A 21366-nucleotide genomic window follows, 5' to 3' on the forward strand; every position below is an offset into this window, starting at 1 on the left:
ATTTTTGGAGACCTACCGTTAACATGGAGGTGGGGGTTCAAAGAGAGATATCAAGGGAGTTAGGAGATGGAAGGGGGGTGAGTTTTTGGTTATTCTTAAATTCATAACAAAAACTTTGCAAGGTGGTGGAGTTGGGGGATTGGCAAGGGAATGAATGGAGATGGGATCTAAGTTGGAGAAGGAGGTTTCAATGGGAAAATATTAATATTAAGTGTTTTACTGTCAAAAAACACATGGAGTGGTAGGGGATTTCTTTGGAGGCAAATTGTAGTAATATCATTTAAATTGTAAATCTTGGTCAATACATGAGCTAACTTCATTTGCATGATAACCCAACACTAATATGGCTAGCATCAAGAATTGCCCAATATTATGCATTGTGCTCAATTATGTATGAGTTGATGTTAATAGGTTATAAAACTGTGCAATTTAACATGCCCGATCAAGTAATTTACCTTGTACATTTCTAATGAAAGAGAAATGTGTCTTTTTTAGGGTTCATGAAAATATACCCTTAATTTTTATGTGGTTTTAGAGAGTCTTATTTTAATTTCTGTTATCATATCTTTTTCTTCTCTCCTAGATAGAAGTGTAGTAGCCTAAGAGCACACTTGAGAGCTATATTGTTGCGCTGTTCCATAGTCTTCAAGGAGATTATTGGTATGCATTTGACCATTAAACTTGCAGAGTTGTACTTCTATATCATCTAAGTGAGAGGATTTTCCTGTATCTTTCTTCATGTCAAGTTATGGATTGTTTTTGCATGTTATTTTGTTTTGATTTTGTTATAATGTTATAAATAACTAAACCCATAACTAGGGCTATAGCGAAATTTATGTTGTGATCTGGTTTATCCTATTTTTTATAAGAACTTATGTTGGTCTTATCAATTGGGCTATTAGCATTATTGATTTGTTTGATTATTAAGATCTAATCAAACTTGAAGTTGTCTTAGTTTATTCCATAAGCAATGATTCTACCATACCCAATTAACCAACTTGTAAGGGAAATACAATTTAAGGTTTTGTAGGATCAATCTTAATCCTAGGATTTCAATCTGTTATGAAATTAATGGATCCGTCAAATCTTAAAGTTTTTCTTATTGTTGTATTGTATGATCATCAAGGGTAATGAATTTAGGGATAGGATAATTGTTTGTTATCATAAAAAAGAGGAGATTGTTGAGAAAAATAATATCCGCTACTACACTTAAAACATTTAACATGGGTTAAAAAGACATCTTATATCGATTCTTCTATCGATGTAGATTCCTACGATATAGAAAGTCTGAGTTTGGGTTAGCTTTGCATCGTAGGGGTATTGATGTTGATAATTTGGAGTGTGTGTTGTGCTCCAGTGATGTTGAAGAGGTAAATCACTTGTTCGTCACTTGTTCGTGCAATGCCAGTTCGATCTACAAAGACTATCGTGGATTTGGTTTAACATTTCATAACTAGTGCTCACATCCTACAGAATGTATCACTTAAAGCTTTATTTGTTCTAGTTTAGTAGTTTTCTGAATTATATTATTCCTTGATTCATGAAGGAGGCTTTGCCCTTGCCTCTCTCGTTGCTTCCTTTGTTTAGCCACACTGTGTGGCTGTTGTTAATGATATTTGATTTTCCCGTTAAAAAAAATCAGTTTTTTAAATTGGTTCTAAAAGAATGAATGTAAAAAGTTTTTTTTTTCTATATCACTTATAAATATAATTGATGCAATTCTTTGAGCCTGGCATCCTTTTCCTTCGATCTCCATGAGTGAGTATATCTTATTGTTAAGCTCCTCTTGGAGATTCCTAAACCTTACTCTAGTCATGGTTCCTCTCAAGCTAATTAAACTCCTTCATACCAAGCTCTTCAATATTCTTTGATGACCCTCCATATGTTTGTCTTGATCGATGTTTAAGTGTCTATACATAGATGATGGATTGATGTTTCTTTTTTATCGTGAATCAGAATCCATTACAATTAAGTGTAAAGTTGGTTTGATCAAAATTAGCATTGTTCTAACCTTATCCATTACATTGAATAGCTTAAACATTTTATAGCATGTTTTTATGCGCGTTCTTGCAATGTAATGTGAGACATGTTACTAATTCTTGATGTTCTTAACCATAACTTAGTTAAAAGGAGAACTCCCACAAACTTTTTAATTTATATATACATATATATTAAGTTATCTTGTAATTTAATTTTAAAATTATAATAATAATAATTTATTATTAATCATTTTAATATTAACTATATATACACTTAAAAAGTCTTTTATCAAGTGATGAATAATAGTTTAGTCCGTTAAAATATTTTAGTATATTTTTTAAAATAATTTAAATATTTTTTAAAACTTCATTAAATTAAATATATTAAACTATATATTTTAACAAAAGAAGGGAGAGACAATGTAATTCTAGCATCTCTTAAGAGTAGAAAACGTTATTTATTTTAAAGGTGCTATATCAATTAGATTAAATTATATATTTCAAAATAAGGAGGAAGAATAGTATAATATGGGCATATCTTAATTAGGGTAGGAAAATATGATTTCTTCTATATTATTATACATATGAATCCTTATTTTTAATAAAAAAAAATGTATTAGTTAGTAAAAAAAAAGTAAAAATTGTATTATATTTATTTCCTCATTTAATAAATGTATTGAATTAATTATATATTAAATAAAATAATTATAGAAGAAAAAATTTCGATGTTTATCAATTATATATATTCATGTAAGAATCTATACATTTAAGAAACATGCATTGTATTTATTAAATTTAGTTAATTTATAGAATTTTATAATATTATTAAGTTAAATTGGATATTATATTCAAAAAATTATTATTATTATTATTATTATTATTATTATACATGTACCTTATTTTTATTTATATATTATTATAAATATAAATTTAATAATTATATTAAATTATATTTTATAATTTTAATTTTTTAGTAGAAAATTCAAATATATATTATTTTAATTTTTTTAATTTAACTATATATTTGAAAATATATTAGCAATTAAAAATATTTATTTTAGTCAATTATGTAAAAATTTATTTAAAATATATTAGTCAATTAAAAATATTATAATATATAGTTCTAATTAAAAAATATTTTGAATATTTAATTAATATTTATGTTCAAATTTTATTTGATTATTTCTATATTGTTAATATAAAACTTTAAATATATATCATTCTAATATACTATTATTATTATTATTATTATTATTATTATTATTATTATTATTATTATTATATTAAATGTTTGGTAATTTTAATTTCTAATTATTTTGAACCATTTTAAAATTACCTATATATTCAAAAATACATATTAGTTAAACTTGCTTTTATTATATATTACTAATTAAATTATATTTTCAAATATTTTAAATAATATTTTGCAATACTCATGATGGCCTTTGTATATCAGAATTGAGATAGATTTGCATTTAGTCAATTATCCTTAGTGCCTAATCGACTATTTGGTTCTAAAGAGTTTTTTGCTTTCACAACCAATCGACTATGTGATAATATAATTAGTTATTTGTTCTTCAAGAAATTTGATGATGCAAAGAATAATATAGTCGATTATCTCTATGGTTTCATCAACTATTTTTGTTTTGAGGTTGTAAAAATGAGATTTTCAAATGACATCTTGTATGACACTTATTCTCTCATTTTTTTTATATTGTGATTTTCATTAAGAGAACTTTTGGAAGTGTGAGTGTCATCACCTTTTGATCATTTGATTGTAATTCTTTTTTTTACATATGGAATCAATGGATCTTTTTGCATATGATAATGAAGAAAAGTTGATACTACATAGGAAGTATTTTCAAATGTCCACATCTTTCACTTATTAAGTGAAATATTTCCTTAATTTGTGATTCATTTTCAATTTTCATTAAATGGATTACTCAATTGTGTTCATGTAGTGTGTTTTCTACATGTAGGTTTGTAATTCTTGATAGATTTTTAAGGCTTAGTGTATTTGTGGATTGCATTTGCATGTGAGTTTGATTGTAACTCAAAGATTATAGTGAAAAGATTCAAGTAAGGTTACTATGGATCAACTAGATATAGATTTCTTTGAAACAGAAACGAGTCTAAATTGTATTCATCTTTTTTCTAATCCCTTCAACCCTTTTATTGTTTCTTGCTTAAGTTTCTTAACATTTGTGTGTTGATATTTATTTTGGCTCATTGTGTAACACACCTAAATCTCTTGTTTCAATTGGATTAAAGGATGCACCTTGTGAAAAAAATTTCAATTGGATCTAAAATTGATTTGAATCTAATTCACCCCTCTCTTGATTTATATTTTCATGCGTCATTATTTCTTACTTGTGTGTAGAGAGAGAGATTCATTTGACAATCCATACATTTAATAATTATATTTAATAAATGTATTGAATTTATTTTTTGTCTAGAACAAATGTATTGAAATCCATAATATTATTAAAATTAATTATATTTAATAAATACAATAACTAATATTATAAAATAAAAATTCTCACTCTACAGTAAATACCATTGATCATTATAATTAAGAGAGTAACAAGGATCACTTGCTTCCGTATTCTTGAAAGGAAAGCATTTTCCCTCCATTGACTTATGTAATTCTAGCGACTTTTGTGATCTATTGATTCTTGCCTCTCTCCATCTTTTTTCATTTTTTTACACCATGATCTGATTATCCTGTCATTCAATTTGATTCTAATTTTAGTTCTTCACATTTGTCACCGTACAAATCTATTTTAGATAATTCTTTAAAAAAAGTTTTTCTTTTTGGCATACAAATTTGAACATTTTGGCTTCCCTTTTAAAATTGTTATAAATTTCATTGTTTTTGAATCATTCACCCACATAACAAGAAATCTTTTTTTTTCATTTCATTAATTTCATTTTTTGCCTCTTTAAAAAAATATTAGTTGCTAGATTAGTTGAAGATGTGGCTTCTCTACATTTCTGCATAAAATTTTGAAAATTTTGGCTTCCCTTTTAAAATTATGTTATAATATTCATTTTTTTTAACAATTCACCCACATAACAAGAAATCAATTTTTCCATTTCATTAAAGTAATTTTTTTTGCCTCTTTAAAAAAGATTTGTTGCTAGATTAGTTGAAGATTTGGCTTCTCTAGGTTTCTGCATAAAAATTTGAAAATTTTGGCTTCCCTTTTAAAATTATCGTATAATTTTCACTGTTTTTGAACCATGAACTACATTGCAAGAAATCTTGTTTTATTTATTTCTTTTATCAAAATGAATGTTATATTAAATTTGATGGTGCCTAATATTAATGGATTGTTTGTTGAGCGTTGTAAAGGAACATAGTTTAAATCATTTTGTCATATATAGTTTCACGTGGAGGTTTATAACAGTATTGCGACTTTAAAGTTTTAATTAAACATATTCTAATAATGTTCCTCAATTTTCGTATTTGGAACGTATTTGCATTTGTAGTTTAAAACCTTGGATCCTGGTATAACAAACTATACCTTTTGATTTAGATTTCATGCATGCAAGCTAAGCTGACAAATGCTTTCTACGCAAATCAAAGCACACATATTGTTTTAACATTCACAAAATGAATTGCCTTTGTTAGTTTTGGTGTTTATATATATAATTTTTGTTGCAAAGATTGAAAAAGCACAAACCATAAATTAAGGTTGAGTTGTAGACTTGATCGCTCTCCTTAAGACATTTTGTGGCTCTACCTGAATTGTACAACAATGTATGGGCACTCTCTGCACAAAAGAGAACCCAACAAACCAGCACCACACAATAATAAAATTTGCTCAGAAATATAAAAGAGGAAAACTCAATTTTTAGGAAACAGCAATTCTTTCAGTTTTCCATATTCTTTTTCTCTATTTTTTCAAAACTCGGAACCTCTTTTTATAACATGAAAATCACAATCACTCACTTAAATGGTGTTAAAAACAATTAAACCAGATTAATGATTAGCTTCACAATGGCCAGAAAAACTTTAAGACAGAAAATAATTAGCTTCACAATGGCTAAAAAATATTAAATTAGATTAGTTATCTTTACAACAACTAAAATTAAACACGTTAACTTAGATTTTTTTTAAAAATAAATCACTCAAGAATACCCCACTTTTGTTGAATGATTTATTATTAAAAAAATTAATCTAAGTTAATGTCTTTTCAATTAGTCGTTGTAAAGATAACTAGCTAATTTGATTTGATATTTTTTAGCCGTTGGAAGTTAATTAATCTATCTTAAAGTTTTCTAGTTGTTGTGAAGCTAATTATTAATCTACTTTATTGGTTCTTAACATTATTTAAGTGAATGATTGTGATGATTTTCATGTTATAAAAGGAGGTTTTGAATTCTATTAAAAAATAGAGAGAGAAAATCTGGAAAACTGAAAGAATTGTTGTTTTCTAAATATTGAGTTTTCCTATATATTTTGTTTCCGAGCAAATTTTATTAATGTGTGGGCCTTGGTTTGTTTGATTCTCTTCTTTGCAGAGAGTGCTCTTACTTAACTTTAGAGGGTTGTTTTATCCTCGGGACAACGAGATTATACACTACTACCCAATGTAAGCAAAGCTGTGAAACATCTTAAAGACAGCCACATATTTTGTGACTCAACCATAATTTATAGTTTGTGTTTTTCAATCTTTGTACTAACAATTTTAAGATGTGAATTTCCTGACCATGCACAAAGTCACTTCCGTTCTCATCACTGTACCCTTTGTCAAGCATGTTCTACTCGAAAATTTGTTTGATGTTCAATAGAAGGAACTAGAAACATGCAATGACAATGACTTCATGTGTAAGAATTTTATTTTAAATGGCTTATCTATTAATCTTTATGATTATTAATTACAGTACAAAGAATACTTCTATGGAAAACATGACGCTAAAAAGGTTGGATCAATGAAATATTGTTAGCTGTTACCTTAAGTGTCAAATGAAGGATGACAAATCTATAAAAATGTACATTTTTTTATGGCTCCAAACATCACAACAAAATTATGTTTTTCTTTTTCTTTTTCTTTTGAATCTCTCTTAACACAACATAATTAGAATTTCTTTGTGTTGTTTTTTCAAAGCTACAAAAGAATCATGATTTTATTGTAGTTTTCTAAATCAAAAAAAGATAAGTAACAAAATTGTAATTCTATTATGTCATAATACACAACGAAATTGTGATTTTATTATCTTTTTTTTAATAAAAAAGTATAAATAGATTTTGTTGTGTCATAAATACGATTTCGTTGAACACGAATTAATGGAAAAATAAAAGTACCTCATAGGAGTTGGTGAAGAAGAGAGAGAAGGGTTGGAGGTGGTTGAAAAGTGAAGGGGCAGAGTTGAGAAGAAGAGGAGTGGTGAAAGGGAAGAGGAAGAGAGAAGAAGTTGGGAGGAGAAGGGTTGAAGGAAGAGAGGGAGGGAGTAGGGTACCACGAAGGAGGAAGGGGTGAAAAAATACAAATGAAAGATAGAATAGACTTTTCTCCTCTAGATAGGCATCAAAAGCAATTGGAATAGGGCCCAATAACAACACCCTTTGCACATGTGTAAACAAAGTAGGGTGTTGCTAGGTGCACCCAGCAATTATACGAATGGGCCAAAATGCCCTTTTAATAAGTTTTAAAAAAGCAAAAGGCTCCATCGTCATCACTTCTTCCGCGCGTGTCTTCTTCTTCCTCTGTGTGTTCTTCTACTTCTTCCTCCGCGCTCGGTGGCTTTGCCAGCTTCTTCCATCATCGAGGTTAGTTCATCCTACTTCCCTTCCTCTTGTAGTGTCATTAGTGATGTAGTTTAGGGAAAATGGCATTAGGGTAGAATTCTTCGTTTTTCTGAGAAGCCATGGAAGGAGAGGAAGCATTTTTGTCATATGGAAGAACCTTCTTTCGTATGGGTAAAATTTGTGAAAATGCTTGTTATGGAAGAAGGTTCTTTCGTAGAAAAAAAAATTTGGTACAGAAGAACCTTCTTCCATATGAAGTGGCTTCACAGGATTTACTCATATGGAAGAAGGTTCTTCCGTATGATCTGTTGGAAGAATTTCTTCCATAAGAACATACGAAAGAACCTTCTTTCGTAAGAAAGTAGCCTTTCGTACTTTCTTATGGAAGAAGATTCTTTCGTACGTTCTCACGGAAGAAGTTCTTCCGACAGATCATACGGAAGAACCTTCTTCCGTACGAAGGTTTTCCTTCTTCCTGAAGAACCTTCTTCCGCATGAAGGTTTTCCTTTCTGCAATCTGATTTTTGAATTTTTTTTTTGTTTTTTTAATTTATATTGCTTATATGTTGTTGTTAGACTTATACATGATTATATCTAAATTTATATTACTTATATTGTTTGGAAATGCTTCATGGTATTGGTATTTTGTAACTTGTGAAAACATAATTTTGCTTAGATTGTTCCTGTTGTATTGGGTATTGGTATTGTTTAAGAGGAGGACTAAAAAAATTGTTTAATTTGAATGACTAAAAAATATAAATTTTTATTTGAGGGAATATAAAAAATAGACTCAATGGGACTAAAAAACATAATGAAGCTGTAAAAGACTACACAAAGTTCACATCAAATTATGAAATTATTGTCTATTAAGAGAATGTTTTGGGAACTTAGTGGACAATGTATTCACCTAGTGTTTTCTCTTCCTTGGAGAAACCTTTTGTGAACAATCATAAATGATCATGCTTTTAATCCCCTAGTGGACAATGTATCAACAGGATAACTGAAAGAGCAGATACAATATCTAATGATGTTTGACCTGTGGCTTATTCCCACCAGACACCAGAGATGGGAGGAGATAGGAACATTAATAATGAAGAAAGGTTTAAGCACAACACTCATTCCTCTTGCACCAAAAATCCTATACTGCACACCCAGTCGGGCAACTTCTTAGCTTGGTTCAATTTAGTTGAGAAATCAGGCAACAACACAGAACACCAGTTTTTTTTAGTTAAAATTAAAATAGCCAATACCCTCAACCAATACCATAGTCAATTAAATTTAAAACAGAACAATCTTTTACTCACAACAAGTCAACAATTTAAGTACATGACAATTAAATTTAAAAAACTTGTTTGAGATGATTTTTAGAATTAATTATTAAAAAAAAGTCAACAATTTAAGTACATGACAATGTACATGACAATTATAGTAGTGAATTTTAGCATGTGAAGATATGAGTATTGGAAAATATCCAAGTCCCACATCGTCTAAAAATAAAGTCAAATTAGAATATATTAATGAGGAGCAACAGCTGGATATTTATAACTAGAAAAGCGGGTTAATCTATTGGTGTAATGATGTCTTTCTCTTTATTTTTTAGTTAGTTTTTTCTTTTTAATCAATCTGAAGTGAATGGCATTTACAGCAAGTGGCCAGACGATTGATTTTTGGAAAGGGACACAAGAAGATGGATTTTCAAACACATGAGAGAAAAAAGAAGATTAGAAAATTTAAGGAATCGGCATGGAAATGTGTTTATTTTCTATCTGCAGAAATTTTTGCTTTGGCAGCAACATATGATGAGCCTTGGTTTACTGATACAAGGTACTTTTGGGTGGGGCCAGGGAATCAGATATGGCCAGATCAAAAGATTAAGTAAGATTTTCATTTACTTGCACATCTATTGTGGCTTTTCTGTTACAATCTTTAATCTAGTTTTGTTAATTGTCATTATTTGTCCTTCTTTGATTTCCATGTGTTCAACTTAAGTTGGTTGATTGAGCAATAACCTTTTAACATTTCAGATTGAAATTGAAAGTGCTCTATATGTATGCTGCTGGATTTTATTCATACTCCATACTTGCTTTAGTATTTTAGGAAACGAAGTGCTCTGACTTTGTGGTTTCCATGGGCCATCATGTTATTACTGTCATTCTCATCGTGTTATCCTACATTTTTAGGTATGTTTTTCTCTTAATCCAAGAATTTGGTGAAGTGTTATGATTTTCAGGCAATAGTGTTTTATAATCGTTTAATTTGTTTGGATGTGATCCATTTCAATTTTCAAATTACAGAGGTACACCTAACTGATTTAGTGGATTAGTTGCTTATTGTAACTTTCTGTTATTGGTTGTTATTTGTTAGTTACCTATGAAGCACCAGTACTTTAATCTGCTTCATGTATTCATATCCAATACTGATACTTTTGGATAGTTCACCTGTACGTATCCATGAAGAATCCAAGCCTTTAAAGATGGTTATGAAAATCCAATACAGCTACAAATGAGTCAGAAGCATGTAAATATAGAAACATAAAAGGATTGATCCATGAAAATCGATTTTGGAAACCTTGCCATACTTGAGCAGTCAATCCAAATTATACTAGCAACAATATTAGGAGACATAGTATGATTCAACCAAGAACAAGAGTATTGCATCTCTTCAACGCAGCGAATGAAGGATCCATCGGAGAAGGTTGAGGCAGGGAATCATCGACAAAATCTTACTTGTTTTTCATTTGGAGGGTCATTTACATAACTCTAGCCCATGTGTGATAATTCAAACATTAAAGAATTGGGGAACCAAGAACAAGGGACAGGTTTTCATTGGGATGAATGTAATAGATGTTTGATGGATCTTGCAGAGAGGAGAGGATATTGGAAGCCATTGAAGTATCAATAGAGGTTACAAGAAGAAAGAGAAGAAAAGGTGCCGGGGGAAGTTTTATTCTGATACCCTATTAGAATATTGATAAAATGTAGCTTGAGAGAGTCAAGTATGCATAAGATGGTCTGCAGAGAAACTAAAAAACAAAAATGTAACTAACAACTAACAGCTGTCATAACAACCAATAACAGAAAGTTAGAATAAGCAACTAATTCACTAAATCAATTAGGTGTATTTTCTGTCATTAAACTCCTCACAAAAAGAGTGAAATGTGTCAAGGTTTTTGTGCCTGTATGTGATAGAGATAGATAAAGTGAGAGTATGAAATATAAGGTAGGTTAGGTGGTTAAGATAGAAGGGGAGGAGGGAAAGGTTGTGGGCTCGATCCCTCCTGCTAACAAAAAACTAACAAACTACAAATTAACATTTTCTGACCAAAAAAAAAGTGAGAGTATGAAGATTTTAAATCATTAGTGTCTACAAAAATTGTTTCTATATGGAAATTGTGAACTAGATGCCTGCACTAATTCTATTGAATATTATTTTACTTCACTTGTTCATTTTGCTTCTATGTTTAATACACTCCAGTAAAGTGCTTTACTTCTATGTTTAACTTGATATAGTGTTTTGCTTCTATGCTCAATACAGGTTTGCTCCCAAGGTTGTAGGTGGCGCGAATATAATCCCAATCCTCCCAAGAAGTATCCTCTGGGGCTAGGCCTGCCCACTGGACCAAAACTTTTTGCGCTGGTGGATCCTGGCTATGATCCCATTTCCAATCTAAAAGGGTAAGGGGAGTGATGACAGGATGATTGTCTGACTGAAGTGGTGGCAGAGGATCTAATGTTACTGGTGTGGGTCCCTTGTACGGTTTCAGAAGTGAAACATGAAACACGGGATGGATTTTGGATGTTGACGGTAGTTGAAGACGGTATGCCACCGAACCGATACGAGCTTGAATACAGAAAGGGTCGTAGAATCGCTTGGATAGTTTGGTGTAGTGGGGTTGGAGAGATGTTTGTCGATAAGGACGTAAGCGCACAAAAACCCAATCTCTGATGTTAAACTGAATGTCTCGGCGGTGAGAGTCTGTGTGCTTCTTCATGGCAGCTTGGGCTTTAGCAAGGCGACGCTGTAGCACAGTATGGAGATGAGTCCGGAAGGTCAAAATAGAGTCAACAGGTTCAATAGAAGAGTCCCCTGCTAAGTAACTGGGAAGTGAAGGTGGTGGTTTGCCAAAGGTAGCTTCAAAAGGAGATACACCTGTAGCGGAATGAACAGCGGTGTTATAGGACCATTCAGCGAGAGAAAGAAAAGAGAACCAGTGTGATGGTTTATCGTGTACAAAAGCTCTCAGGTACTGTTCAAGCACTCGATTCAAGACCTCAGTCTGGCCGTCTGTCTCAGGGTGATAAGCGGTGCTAAACCGGAGTTTAGTGTCGGAAAGGCGGAACAGCTCGTGCCAAAAACGGCTAATGAAAATAGGGTCACGACCAATGACGATACTTCACGGGAATCCGTGGAGTTTGCACACAGTGTCAATGAACAACGAAGCAACTTTATGGGCACTGTAAGAAGAATGCAAAGCACCGAAGTAGGCCTCCTTGGTAAATCGGTCAACGACAACTAGAATCACGGAGAATCCATGGGACGACGGAAGTTCGGTGATGAAATCCATGGACAAGTCTTCTCAGATGGAGGAGGGAATAGGAAGAGGGTGGAGTAGTCCAGCCGACTTAGTGGTCTCGTATTTCACCTTTTGTCAAGTGAGGCAGGTGGAGACGAAGTGACGGACATCACTGTGCATGGCGGGCCTGGTGAAGTTATCTTGGAGGCGGCGTAAAGTCTTGGCAAAGCCCAAATGACCCCCCACAAGGGTAGAGTGGAACTCATCCAATAACAGGGGAATGAAGGGATGGACCGGCGGAAGCCAAATTTTTCGTTTGTGGAAAATTAAGCCGCGACGGGTAGCAAAATCAGGGTGGTCGACAGGATCAGCTGTAATACGACTCGACAACTCCTGAAAGTCGTGGTTGTCTTGGAGGGAAGTACGCAATTGCTCAAGGATTTCAAAATTCACCACTGATAGGGAGAAGTGAGTGATGTCCGTTACTGGGAGCCGAGACAGGGCATCTACGGGCACATTCCTCGAACCGGGCCGATATTGAATTGAATAGTCAAAACCGAGAAGCTTGGATAGGTAATGTTGTTGTTCCGGCGTTTGTAGAACCTGAGACATGAGGTCTTTTAGGCTCTTGTGGTCCGTGATGATAATGAAGGGGTACCCGAGGAGGTAATGGCGCCATTTTCGAACTGCCGAGGTAATGGCATGAAGCTCGTGAATGTAAGTAGATGCATGTTGAAGGCGTGGGCAGAACATCTTACTATAAAAGGCGATTGGATGTGATCTCTGTTGAAGAATGGCACCCATGGCAATAGCAAAGGCATATGTTTTGAGGACAAAAGGCAATGAGAAATCCGACGAGGCCAACACCGGAGCCTGAGTCATTACTTCCTTAAGACGAAGGAAGGAGTGGGTAGCCTCTTCAGACCATTAGAATTGATCTTTGCATAGTAAGGCAGTTAAGGGCCTGGCAATGGCGGCATACTGACGAATAAAACGCCGATAAAAGCCTATGAGGCCTAAGAATCCGTGCAACTGAGAAGCATTGTGAGGTAGAGGCCAGTCCACCGTGGCACTAATTTTGGAGGGGTCTGGGGCCACCCCCGCAGCTGAAACCACGTGGCCCAAATATTGTAATTGGGATTGACCAAACAAGCATTTGTTTCAATGCAACAGAAATTGTTGTTGGTCGAGGGCATTGAGAACTGCTTGCAAATGGTCCAAGTGTTTCTCCAAGGTGGGGTTGTAGATGAGTATATCGTCGAAGAAGACTGCAACAAAGCGGTGGAGGAAGGGTTTGAGTAATTGATTCATGGTGGCCTGAAATGTTGTCGGCGCGTTGCAAAGACCGAATGGCATCACTGTGTATTCATAATGTCTCTGGTGAGTGCGAAAGGCAGTTTTGTGGATGTCGTCGGCCGCCATGGGAATTTGATGGAAGCCTTGATGGAGGTCCAATTTGGAGAAGCAAGAAGCGTTGGCCAATTCGTCCAATAATTCATCAATGGTTGGCATTGGAAAGAGGTCCTTGATTGTGATCGCGTTTAATGCTCTGTAATCGACGCAGCACCTCCAACTACCATCCTTCTTCTTGACCAGCAACACTTGAGAAGAAAATGGACTGTGGCTGACCTAGATTAACCCTGTTTGTAGCATAGTGGATATTTGTCGTTCAAGCTCGGCTTTCTGGCTATGAGGGTAACGATATGGGCGAGTGTTAACAGGTTGAGAATTTGGTTGTAGGTGGATATGGTGGGATATAGAACGCGGTGGTAGGAGGGCCGTTGGTTCCTGAAAGAGGTGAGCATATCGGTGGAGGAGGGGTAATATGGTAGGTGGTGTGGGCGAGGGGGTAGTAGTAGGGGTTTGTGAATTTGTGTCTGATAATTAAGAGAGCTGGAATAGAGCCGCGACACCCTATGTGTGGACCAGCCGGTGAACTTGGTGAATGGAGGCCGATGCAGGAAAGAGGGAAACATCTGTCGTGAGTTGGACTGGTGAACCCAACAATGTGAAGGACATCGTCCGGGAGGTGTAATCAGTAACGATGGGCCCTAATTCCTGTAACCACTAGACACTCAATACGACGTCCGCCCCGCTAAGACCCAATACAAAAAGATCCGAGTGAAATTGGTTACCTTGGATCTTGAAGGGAGTGTTAGGGCAAACCTTCTAGCATACGAGAGTGCCGCCATCACCAACCATTACTCGAAGAGGATCAATGTCTGTGGAGGGCAATGAGAGGAAGTGGGCCAATCGTGCTTGCACGAAATTATAGGTGCTACCGCTGTCTACCAGTATCGTGACCTGGTGGTGGTTGATAGTCCCATACGTGCAAAAAGTCGCGGGAGCAGGCATGCCGGCCAGGGCGTTGAGAATCAACTGGGGTGTGTCAGGCAAGGGGGTAGAAGGTTCATTGTTGTCTAGGAGAGACAAAGGATCTGTGGGTGGGGTGGTGTTGTCGTCAGAGATGACGAGCTGTAAGCGGGGTTTGCAGCGATGACCAACAACTCATTTGTCATCGCACTGATAATAGAGGCCACAATCTCTGCGAGGACGAGAAACGGGTGGTGCGACGGCGATCATGGAGCTTATCCTCCTGAAGTTTAGCGAGAGCAATAGCTTGCGGCAACGAAATTTGTTGCAACGCCTGGACCTCGCGGCGGAGCTTGGGGTTCAGGCCCGAAATGAAATAGCTCAAAAGGAGGGGATGCGCGAGCCTGATGGTACGGTTGGCCAAGCGCTCAAAGTCAGAGAGGTAATCATTGACGGAACCTCTCTGCTGGAGCTTGAACAAGGCGCCATGTGGATCATCGTAGTATGACAGGGCAAAACGGGCTTCGAGAGCTTGAAACATCGCCGGCCATGAAGTCAAGAGACCGTTACGGCTCATCCACTGATACCAACATAGAGCTGGGCCCTCCATGTAGAAAGAAGCAACGGTCAAGCGCTCAGTATTGAGAATGCAATGGTACTCGAAGAACTGGGTGATTTTGAAAATCCACCCCAGTGGGTCTTGGCCGTCAAATCTGGGAATGTCTAGCTTCATGTGTGGTCGGGGTAAAGGGGATGAAGGTGGCGAAGATTTAGGTGAAGTGGGAGGGGGTAAGGCTAGTTGTGCAAGTCGTTCGAGAATAGAATCAATTTTGGAATCCATTGTCGTCTGAGCTTGGGCGAGAGAGGCGTGATTTTGGGAAAGGGATTGCTGGCTTTGAGTGAGACGGAGCACGGCCTCCTCGAGTCTCTTGACGGTGGCCTGCCTGGTGTTATGTTCAGGCATTCTAGGAGAGACAGGGCAGGTCGGACCAAAGATGATAGGGAAAAGGAACTACACTACAAGGCTACACTAAAGTAAGATTACTGAAATTCTTCCTTGCCTTTATTCCTTCATTAATCATGGTATTTATAGTGAGTACACTGATTGTTCTTTGGCACTTAGGCCATGAAGTAAACGTGTGATGCTACTAGACAGGAATAACATAATGCAAAAAGCAAAATAACAGAATTAGCTAGAGCTGTCGGCAAGGACCCCTACAAGGGAGCAACTCAGATATAGTCTTGCAGGTATGCTGGTTTCTTGTGTGCACGTGTGGGCCTGCTGTTGTTAGGATTATTGTTACTATCAGTTTAATACACTCCAGTAAAGTGCTTTACTTCTATGTTTAACTTGATATAGTGTTTTGCTTCTATGTTCAATACAGGTTTGTTCGTGTTGGATCTGTAGTTTTAGCTCTTCATGATGCTAGTGATGTGTTTATCGAGACAGGGAAAATGTCCAAATACAGTGGTGCTGAAACAACAGCTAGCATTGCATTTATTCTTTTTGTTTTGTGTTTTACCGTGACGCGGATCATTTACTACCCATTCTGGATTCTTAGGAGTACGAGGTTTGTATTAATTCTGTTCATTTACATTCTTTTCTTGTCTGCTGTCTGATATAATTCCTCGTTTGTATATTCTGTAGCTGCTAAACTAGGAAAAATTGTTCAATGTTCCTACTCATGTTTATTGGAAAGTAAAAAAATTCCTAAACATACATTAAAAGGATGATGAACACGTTAGTTGTTGCTCTTCAGCATTGAAAATTGTCATTATGGGGGAGAACAATACCTTGTCTCTCCTACATTCTTAACAGAAAGGGATATTTAACTACTTATACTACGTACTATTTTAGGAGAATTCACAAGTCATTGCCTTGATTAAAATCTCTAAACTCTAGGCTTTGTCAATTTTTGGTACCCAACTTCTGGGTCTTATCTTCTTATGACATATTCACTGGCCACAGAGACTCCCATTTAGACTGTTTCAGAATCTGGCAAAATATGATAGAGTAATGCTACTTAAATTCTCAAATGAAAGTTGAAGACAAAATCCTTTTTACCTAGTTAGGTTTTCTTCAGGATTTGCTTTGTCACATCAAACTTTTCTGCATGCAAAAGTAATGGCACTACACACTAATAGTGTTTCTCTGTCTATCAGACAATTGTCTCTAGCATGTTCTAATCTGATATTTGAATGGCCTGGCATGTTCTAATCTAATATTTGAATGGCCTGCTCAACTGATATGATTGGTTGTTCTCAATTGATTTAGTGTGTATGATAATGCATGTTTTGTTGAGTAAACTTCTTAAGCTTTTGTGGATTGTCAACAATCTTATTCTGAATATGTTATCTATTATCCATCTCTTGCTTTTGCTGATTCACACTGTTCTTCATCAAAGTCAAGGCTAAATTTAGCGATAACTATGACATCAGTTTTCCTAGTTTGAACTGGGTTGAAATAGAATTTATCTAGGAATAGTTTTTACTTGGATTAAGGAATTTAAGCAGCCTTGTCAGGGCAGGATTATAAAACAAAGTTTGTCCTAAAATTTTTACTTCAATTAATTGTTTTTAAGTTTCTTATAAGCACCACAAGAAAAAAAACATGTTTCAGACTGCATAAGTTTCAATGACTCAATCTAAATTGTAATGCCTAGGGCTTCCAACGTTCACAACTTCACATATCATTCTGTTCCTCCATTTAATTGTTTTGGTCTCTTCTCTCTTTTGCAGCTATGAAGTTGTTCACGCCTTGAAAATGGACCTGGTGGATGGTCCATTATATTATTATGTGTTCAATGCTCTTCTATATTTCTTGCTAGTTCTTCATATATATTGGTGGGTTCTGATGCTTAGGATGCTTGTTAAACAAATCCAAGAAAAAGGAAAAGTTAGTGAAGATATACGATCTGGTAAGCTGAATGATGCACTAAATATATGCCTTTCTAAGATGAACTTTTTATGCATTATGTCAGAAAATATTAACTTGATGCTGATGATCCCTATCCATGTAGCCTCGGGTTTTGAAGTGGCCTTACTCAATAGAAATTTTAACTTGTTATCTGATTGTAATCTGTTTCACATCACATTTTCTTTATGCAGATTCAGAAGATGAACATGAACATAAACATGAAGAATGAACAGAAAAACGTACAAGACTGAATACGATCCCATTTGTTCAAAATGGTATCATGGTTTGTCTTACCTACACCATAAATGTCTCGAATACACATTGTGTGTGTCACCAAGAAAACAAACCAATGTTAAATATCACTAATAGTAATTAAGTATAGGATTAAGTAAAAACTAGAAGCTTCTTGCTAAATTTCTTTTGCTACAAGTTCAAGCTGAGAAGAACGATAAGAAATGCTCTTTGTAGATCAAATTAAGTTTGACCGCTTCACTCTCAATATAACCGTATGTAATTTGTTGTGCCAGCATTACGTTATATAAATGATATAATTTAATTTTCCTATTGGTATCCTCTGCATAATTTGGGCAGTTCAAACACTAGCTCCAACTTGGAATTAGTTTACGTTTTCTATAGCTTCTTCTATGATTCCCTTGAATTCTGAAATGATTGCCACGTGGTGCTATTTTCGTTAACCAAGGGTATGTGGGAGAGTGATGGGTGTGAAAAAGGGAGCATAGTAGGAAGTGAAATCCTTCAAAAAAAAAAACGTAGGAAGTGAAGAGGTTGGAAGAAGAATGCCTTGGGCAGCAACATGAGAGAGTGAAGGAGGGTAATGGGAGAGAAGAGCGGTGGCAGTAGTTGTTTGGGCGATGTGACAAAGAACGAGCCAAGAAGTTGGAGAAGGAAGGGTGGCCATTGCAATTACAATTAAATATGGAGGAACCAAAATTATAAATTTAAAAAATTAAGGGATCAAAATTATAAGAAATAATTAATATATTGATCATTTGATATAATGTATAATATGATGGATTCTATCGTGAATCACCTTTGTAAGTGGTCTACAATGCACCACATCTTTTAGCCGTTAGATTAATCATTAATCAATAATTATATGAGATTGATCAAATGACAATAATTTGTAGATCACCTATCAAGGTAATCCACGTTAATCTGTCATATACTCTAGTATTTTGTATAGGAAACCCAATAAAGTAGTTAGGTTGGTTAATTTAGGCTCCATTTGGAGTGGTTGGTGGTAAATTTTTAGTTTTCAAAATGAAATTTGAAAACAAAACTTGTTTGGGCAAAAAAAAAAGGGGGATTGAAATGGTTTTTAAACAATTTTAGCTTACTTTTCAAAACCAAAATTAAAAAAATATAGTTTTCTCGTTTTCGTGTTATGTTTTGAGAAGCCTCACTACCTAGTTGTCCTTCGTTTATTCTCCCAAAGTTCCATCGAGGGAATGCAAAAATAATAGCTACAAACTAGAAGAAGAAATATGAACTATGGAATTATTATCATTGTCGTTCGTGTAATTTTTGCAAAATAGGAACTAAAACAATATATGAACTATGGAATTATTATCATTGTTTATGTAATTTTTGTTAACATGATCACATGATTTGATTTATAAGGTTGTTATTTTGATATTTTTATACATTTATCTTCTACCAAATAATTTATTAAGTAATGAATGAGTGAAATACATTTGACAAATGTTAAGTTAGTAGATGAGGATCACTTTTTTCCTAATTGTCATTTTCGTTTAATTTAATACTTGTGCTGACCCAACACTTGTTAAATGTATTTCTTCATTCATTTGTTTAGTAAATTATTAGATAGAAAGAATGTGTGTAAAAATATCAAAATAACAACTTAAAAAAATCAAATCATGTGATCATGTTAGGTAGAAGGGATGTGTGAGCAAATTTCAAAATAAAATCATATCATTTATGATGTATAATACTAATCCTTGGTTTTATTTAGGGGTGGGAATAGTTCAGGTCAGGCCAAGCTTTAAAAGGCCTGAGCTTAACCTACGATGAATTTTTTAGGTCTGAGTCTGGCCTATAGCCTATCAAAGGCTTTTACTTTGGTTCGATCTGCCCTTTTTAAAAGTCTAGTATGGCTTGATAGTCTTTTTAAAAGTTTTCTTCAAATTAAATCTTTAATATTGTTTTGCTCTGGAATAGGAACGTAATAAGAGAGTTAAAGCCAATAAAAATAATGAGGAATATAAAAATAATGAAAAGGAAACATTAACATTAACAGGAATAGGAAAGTCAATAAGAAATAATAAGGAATATAAATGGGCACATAACTCACACCTAAATTGTAATTAAAGTCTTACTTGATTATAACAATTGAAATTATGGAACAGTAATGTGTAATCAAAGTCTGCTAGTTTAAAAAAAATTAATTGTACCCAAAAAGTAATATAAGTATATATTGATACCCAAAAAATAATATAAGTATATATTGGTATCCAAAAAATAATATAAGTATATATACATATATATAGGTCGGCCTATCAGGCTTATAAGACTTTTTAATAAGCCTAAGTCTGGTCTATTTAATTTAATAGGCTTTTAAAAAAGCCTGAGTCTAACATTTTAATTAAATAGGTCAGTGCAAACCAGGCTTTATGTAGGTCAGGTTGTAGGCCCCTATAGACCGGTCTGACCTATTTCCACCCCTAGTTTTATTTATGCAAAGTAGAGGCTAGTAACTTACATTCCCTTTAAGAAAAATCACTCAATGCATGTAGATTTGTTTAATTAGAAAAATACATATGGTACTTATTATTTTACATATTTTATCAGTTATCTATTATTATCTTACAAATTTTATCACTTAATTTTTTTTAAAAAAAAAATTACCTTAAATTTTACACATTTACCATTATGTTGGTAACAAAATTAAGTCATTATGAAAAAAATTGTAGTTTTTTCCGTAATACGTCAGCATCCCTAAAATATTAAAGAAACTCATTTAGTCACAATTGAACAACAAATCTTCTTTTTGAAAAAGACAAACCCAAGTTTGAGTGTCAAAACCTCGATTTGAATGTTGCAATCCCTTTCTCCTTCAAATCTCACTTGGGCACACACAACAAACATAAAATAAATGTCTTTGTCTAGTATCCTTGTATTTCATATTCAAATACTCCCGCACAGAGAACAAACATAAAACAAAAATAACATAAAATGAAAATTTGATAAGATGGAGAGGTGGTGAGAAAATAAGAAGGAACCTAAATGGCTTCCCAATTGGACAAATGGTGCAACAGTAAGAATGAATGACCATGCTATAGCAAACCAGACTGTAATGGCCAACTCAACATTGGTGATAACGTCAAGGTACCATGTGTTGAATATTGAAATTAATTAAATATATAATAGATACAACAATTAATATTCAAGAGTAAAACTATTAAAATTAATCATCTATTAAATGTAATAAATGCAACACGGAATAAAAATTCTCTCTATATTTAATACCATAAATAAGAAGTAGGGCGGTTACTTTCGGAGATTGAACCTATGGCCGGTCTAATTAGGCAATCACATCAGAACTGCAGTTGAATGGATGTTATTGTCATTTGCCCAATGTTAAACCAAGTTAAATCGGCCGTATTTTGTGGTTCGTAGGCATTTCATCCACCGGTTTAGTACTAGTATGTTATAATTTCAAAATCTTTTGAAATGTTGAGAGTATTTATAAAATTGTTATCACTACTCAAATGATGATAGTTTTTCAACGACCATCTTTAAATATGCATACTAAAAAATATGTTTTTTTTAGTGTATTTGACATACAACCACACAAAAGACACACAACCACACAAATTCCTATTATGCATTGTAAATCAAAATTATTAAC

At 34.1% G+C, this 21366-nt stretch overlaps 1 pseudogene; it reads left to right on the forward strand.

The window, feature by feature from the left end:
* Positions 1-23: 23 nt before the first annotated feature.
* Positions 24-17706, forward strand: LOC102667668 (LAG1 longevity assurance homolog 3-like; annotated as a pseudogene).
* Positions 17707-21366: the final 3660 nt, after the last annotated feature.

Source organism: Glycine max, chromosome 2 (genome assembly GCF_000004515.6).
Source record: "Glycine max cultivar Williams 82 chromosome 2, Glycine_max_v4.0, whole genome shotgun sequence".
NCBI lineage: Eukaryota > Viridiplantae > Streptophyta > Magnoliopsida > Fabales > Fabaceae > Glycine > Glycine max.